Source organism: Pteropus vampyrus, unplaced genomic scaffold, assembly GCF_000151845.1.
Source record: "Pteropus vampyrus isolate Shadow unplaced genomic scaffold, Pvam_2.0 Scaffold343, whole genome shotgun sequence".
Taxonomy (NCBI): domain Eukaryota; kingdom Metazoa; phylum Chordata; class Mammalia; order Chiroptera; family Pteropodidae; genus Pteropus; species Pteropus vampyrus.
Window position 1 is genome coordinate 3,329 of NW_011889124.1, and position 6,539 is coordinate 9,867.

Consider the following 6,539-nt stretch of genomic DNA (forward strand, 5'->3'; position numbering starts at 1 on the left):
GGGCGGTCGTGCCGGGGCTGGGCTCGGTCAAGGGAGGCGTTTTGTGCTCCGTGCTCAGTGCCGGGTGCTCCGTGCCCCGGGACAGGCTGGGGGCTCGGGGAGGCTCATTGCGCTCAGAGTCCTGCCGGGAGACCCGCTGCAGAAAGGAATGATGCACGGGCTCACTGGAGTTTGTATGTGTGCGCGCGTGCATGTGCGCGTGTGTGTGTGTGTGTGTGGCCGTTGCGATGTGGTTTTATTCCCAAAATGCTCACCAGATAGCAGCAGTGATGAATATTCATGATGACCTACATTCGGGTGTTATTCTCAGAATACCCACATGATGGCAGCAGAAAACAAATTTTTATGATGACATAGACCTGAATGGTTTTTTCAAAATATCTATGAGATGGCAGCAGAGAACACTTTTTTATGACTTGTACTATTTTATGCCCAAGATTGACACAAATGTCAGTAGAGAAAAATTTATAACGACATATACTGGGGTGTTATTTTTTAAATACACAAGACTTAGCAGTAATATCTTTCCTTGACAGGCACTGAGGTGCTATTCCCTAAATGCACACTAGATGGGAGCAGAGAATAATTTTTTTTTTTTTAACTTTCGTGTAATTTCCAGAAGTACACAAGATTGGGGCATAAAGTGAATTTTTATGATGACTTACAGTAGGTTTTATCCCCCAAATGCCCAACGGATCACAATGAAAAATATTTGTTGGTGATACACACCTGGAATTTTCAAAAGATGAGAGCATGACTTACACTCCTGTGTTATTACCAAGATTCACATGAAATTGGAGTAGAGAAGATTTTCCTAATGATACACCTTGGGTTGTTATTTTTGTAAATGCACATGAGATATAGCAGCAGAAATAACATTTTATGATATAAACTGTGGTGTTATTCCCAAAATTCCCAACAGATGGCAGCACAATATAAATTTTTATAATGACATGTCATGATAAATAACTGACATGTTATTTTCAAAATGCCATGAGTGGAGAATAACTTCTCATAACATGTACTCCTTTGCTTTTTCAAGATGCACTGAAATGGCGGCAGACTAAACTATAAGAAAATGCTCTTGAGCGTTATTTTCAAAATGCACACAAGATAGCCACAGAAAAATACACCCACTGTGGTATTATTCCCCAAATGCCCAACAGATGGAAGCAAAAAATAAAATTTTATGATGATATACATTTAGGTGTTATTTTCAAAATGCCCACGAGATGGCAGCAGAGAATAACTTTCATGACTTGCACCCTTGTGCTATTTCCAAGATGCTCACAAAATGATGGCTGAGAAAACTTCATATGAACAGACCCTTAAATGACATTTTTAAACTGCACATGAAATAGCACCAGAAATAAAATGTCAAGACATGCATTGCGGTGTTGCTCCCAAAATGCAGACAAGATGGGTTGAGAGAACAAATATTCAAGATGACAAACACCAGGGCATTATTCCTAAAATGCCCACCAGATGGCAGCGGGAAATAAATTTTTATTACGTACACTCTGGTGTTTTTCTCAAAATGCACACAAGATGGCAGCACAGAATAACTTTATTTTTTACACTCTGGTTTTATTTCTAAAATGCACACAGATGGCATCAGAGATAACTTTTTATTACTTACCTTCTGATGTTATTCATAAGATGCACAGTAGACGAGGGCAGAAAAAAAATTCACGATGGCATACATTTGAGTGTTATTCTCAAAAAGTTCACAGGATGGTAGCACAGGATGAATATTCATGATGACTTACACTGGGGTGTTATTTTCGAAATGCCCACGACGTGAAAACAGATCATTTTTCGTGACATGCACTTCTGTGTTCATCCCAAGATTCATAAGAAATGAGAGCAGAGCAAGATTTCATAACATCAGGCCCTTGGGTGTTATTTTAAAAATGCACATGAGATAGCAGAAATAACTTTTCATGACATGCACTGTGGTGTTATTTCCTAAATGCTGACTAGATGGAAGCAGAGAATGAATATTCATGATAACAAAGTCGAGTGTTATTCCTAAAATACCCACCAGAGGGCAGCAGAGAATAACATTTACACTCATGTTATTCCAAGATGCACAGCAGATGAGAGAGGAAAATATATTTTCAGGAAGGCATAGGGTCGTGTGTTATTCCCCCAAATGCCCATCAGATGACAGCAGAAAATAAATTTTTATGATGACATATACCTGGGTGTTATCTTCAAAATGCCCATGAGATGGCAGCAGAGAATAACTTCATGACACGCATTGCTGTGTTTTTCCCAAGATGCACACGAAATGGCGGCAGAGAAAAACTCTTCATAACAACATGGCCATGGATGTTATTTTCAAAATTCACATGTGATAGCAGCGAAAATAACATTTTATGACATGCACTGGGGTGTTATACCCGAAATGCCCACAGTATGGCAGCAGGAAATAAATTTTTATGATGACATGCACTTGAATGTTAATTTCAAAATGCGGTCGAGAGAGCAGTGGAACAAACTTCATGACCTGCACTATGGTATTATTTAAAAAATGCCCACCATTTAGCAGCACAGAAAGACTATTCATGACAAAATCTCAGATGTTAGTCCTAAAATAACACGCATCATATGGGAGCAAATGACAAGTTTCATTACTTTCATTCTGGTGTTATTCGCAAGATACGCACTGAATAAGGGCCGAAAATAAATTTTCATGATGGCATTCACTCGGGTGTTAGTCACCAAATGCCCACCAGATGGCAGCAGGAAATAATTTTGTGACGACATATACTTGGGTGTTATTTTCAAAATGCCCACATGATGGCAGCAGAGAAAAATTTTTCATGACATGCACTCCTGTGTTTTTCCCAAGATGCACATAAAATGGGGACAGAGAAAAACTTCATAAAGTCATGACCTTGGATATTATTTACAAAATGCACACGAGATAGAAGAAATAGCTTTACATGACATTCACACTGGTATTATTCCTAAAATGCCCACCAGATGGCAGCAAAGAATAAATTTAATACTTACATTCTGGTGTTATTCACAAGATTCACACTAGAGAATACATTTTCATGATGGCATACACTTGGATGTAGTCCCAAAATGCCCACGAAATGGCAGCAAAGAATAACTTCATGGCATGTACTCCTGTCTGTTCCCCAAGATGCACACAAAATGGAAGCAGAGAATAACTTTTCATAATGACATGCCCTCTGGTGTTATTTTCAAAATGCTTGCAAGATAACAGCTGTAGTAACTTTTCGTGACATGCACTCACTGTTATTCCCAAAATGCCCACCAGATGGCAGCAGAGAAAAAACTTTTAATTGCTTACACGCTGGTGTTATTCGCAAGATGCACACGAGATGGGCGCGGAAAAGAGATTTTCATGACTTGCACTGTGGTGTTATTACCAAAATTCCCACCAGATGGCAGCAGAAATAAATAGTCATGGCGACGTACACTTGATGACATATATAAGGGTGTTATTCTCAAAACGCACACGAGAGGACAGCAGAGGATAATAAATAACTTTTCAGGACATACTCGCAGGTGTTAATCCCAAACTTCCCACCAGATGGCAGCAGAAATAGTCATAATGACCTACACTTGATGACATATACTTGGGTGTTATTCTCAAGATGCACACGAGATGGAAGCAGAGGATAACAAATAACTTTTATTGACTTACACTCGGGTTTATTCCAAAAATGCACACAAGAGGGCAGCAGAGAAGACCGTTTTCCTGCTTTAAGGGCTCTGCCCACTTAGTAAAATAAGAATTAAGATTCGTGGTACTAAGTTCACTTTGAAATAAATCCTGTTTTAGGCCCTTCACATGCCTCATCTAACATATTGCTTCCATTTACCAAATGAGGCAGGAAATGTATTATCTCCATTTTAAAGATATTTAAACTGAAGACTGATTCTAACACAGTTCTGAGTCCAGGACTCTACACTCACACAGGATCTTGGACAAACAGAGTAATCCAAATAGCCCTTACAGCTTTGGGTTGAATCTTGATCACTCTATTTGAAGAAAAGCTGCACATAACCTAATGGTCCAGCTTGCCATGTACTCACACAAGCTAGTTCTTGTTCTGGGACTTGGACAGGTAGCTGGGGATGGGGACAGGTGGGGAGGAAGAAGGTGGCCCGGTCCGCACAGGAGTACGACCAGCACCAGATTCCTGTAACGGCGACTTCCCCACCTCCACTCCCTGCTGTCCTCTGGTCTTTTGAAATCTGTTCTTCTTCAAGCCACAGCACCGGCCTGCTTCTGCCCATGTTCCCTTCCTCTGAAGTCTCAACTTACAAGAACTTCCTGGCTGCTCAGAATGGAATCGAGGGTGGCTGTTTCCTTGTCGTGGAGTGCCTGAGCCCAGACGGGCACAGAGGTGACTTCTGACCCAACCACCTACTAACTGTGTGACTTTAGGAAAAGAAATAGAAACTCGGTTTCCTTCTCTGTTAAATGAGGGTGACCGCTCCCTCTCGGGTGGCTGTGAGGTGGTGCACGTTAGCCCAGCACATGATCAGCATTTCTTCTCACTCTTCCCTGTAGTCTTTCCTCTACTTTCTAGGGCCGGATAAATCAAGAATTTAGCAAATAGTCTCCTTTAAGCAGAATGAGGGATCAATGTCCAAATAGCCGGAGTCCCCCCTAAGTGCTGAGTCTGGTATCTGTGCCGGCTTTGTCCTCGAGGCCGTACTGACCACAGCGCTTCTCCAGACTTCACACCTCTGCTCTTCTCCAGACTCGTGGTCGCTGCCTCCGCTCAGGCCGGCGCCACCTCTCACCAGCCTTCTTACTGGTCTCCCTGCTCCTGTCCATCTCTGCTCCACTCCTAACTTCGCCCTGTGACCAGCTTGATCTTTTTAAATTAGGGATATAATCCTGTCACTTTCTATGCATAAAACTACCAACAGCTTCGCCCACCTCGAGGAAAAGTCTCTATCGTGGGCACAGTGCAGAGATTCTTTATCAGGCGCATTTGTCTCTTGGTCTCATTTCCTACCCTAAAACCCCAACCCGAGAAAAATAAACGCTAATAAATGGTCTCCAAAATAAGGAAAATACAAACACACCAATTAGCCATCCAGGAAAAGCTGTGTCCTCATCTACCTCCCCCAACCTTTTTGGCACAAAGGACCGGTGCTGCTGTGCGGATCTAGCGCCTGAGGACCTGAGGCGGAGCCGAGGCAGTGATGCTGGCGCTGGGAGCGGCTGCAGATGCAGACGAAGCTTCGCTCGCCCGCCGCTTACCTCCTGCTGTGCGGCCCGGTTCCCAAGAGGCCATGGACCAGTGCCAGTCTGCGGCCCAGGGGTTAAGGACCCCTGGATTATAAGGGTCAACATAGTAAAGATGTCAGTTCTCTCCAAAGTGATGTCCAAAGGCAATGCGATTCCTACAAAAACCTCAGCAATATTTTTTGTGGATATAGACAAGATTGCGCTACAATGTATGTGCAAAGACAAGAGAACTTGATAGTTAAAACAATTTTGAAGAAGAATAAAGTGAGAGGAATGACTCTACCCATTTTAAGCCTTATTAGCGAGCACCGGTCACCAGTCCTGTGTGGTTTGGGCGGAAGGGGAGACAGGGCAACGGCACGGAGCACGGAACTCCGAGAAAGCGTTCAGTGCGGGGCGGGCAGCACTGCCAACAAACGAGGCTGGAGAGATCGAACGTGCACAGGCAAAAAGTGAACCTCAATCTAAACATCTCACCCTGCTAAAAAAAACACTCGAAATGGATCACGGATTTTAATGTAAACGATAAAACTTCCAAAAGATAACGCAGGAGGGAATCTTTGGGACCCAGGGCTTGGTGAAGAGACGACAAGTGAGTGATGGGGCCGAGCATGGGCCTGGGCCTGGCGAGTGGCCCAGTTCTGCCACCGTGGATGGAGTGGCCAGGGAAAGGCAGCTCCTGCCAAAATCCTGCTCTGGGTGTGGAGACTCGGAGATGCCGACTGTGAAGATGGCATCAGAGGCCTGGGAGACAGACCCCCCAGCCCTCCATGGGGCGTGACCCCTGCAGGCCAGACTGGCTCAGCTCTCTGGGGCTCTGAGCTTCCCACGCCTATCAGCAGCCAGTCTAGAACCTGACTCCTGTGGCATGTCCCCCCAGCCCCGAGTAGAGACTCTGCCATTCAGAGGGTTTGGAGGCTGCCTGGGTGGCCTTAGGGCCCATCCCCCCACCTGTGGGCCCGCACACTCTGTCAGCAAGCCTGGGCACAGACACGCTGTAGACCGGTGCCCGCGGAGAGCCAGGGTGCACAGCCCTAGCTGAGCCCTGCAGGCCTGAGCCTGAGCTGAGGCTGCCCCAGTGGGAAGTGCCAGGACCTAGTAAGCCCAGCCTTCCTCAGAGAGCAGTCTCCGTGGGCACCTTTTCTTCACGGCTCCTTATGCAGATGGCAGTGGGGCCACAGGATCCCCACTGCTCAGTGGGAGAGGGCTACCAGCCCTGCCTCCACTCCTGGGGCGGGGGATGCGTGGAGGCCGCCGCCAGGGCCGCAGGGCATGCTCGGTGTCTGGTCCC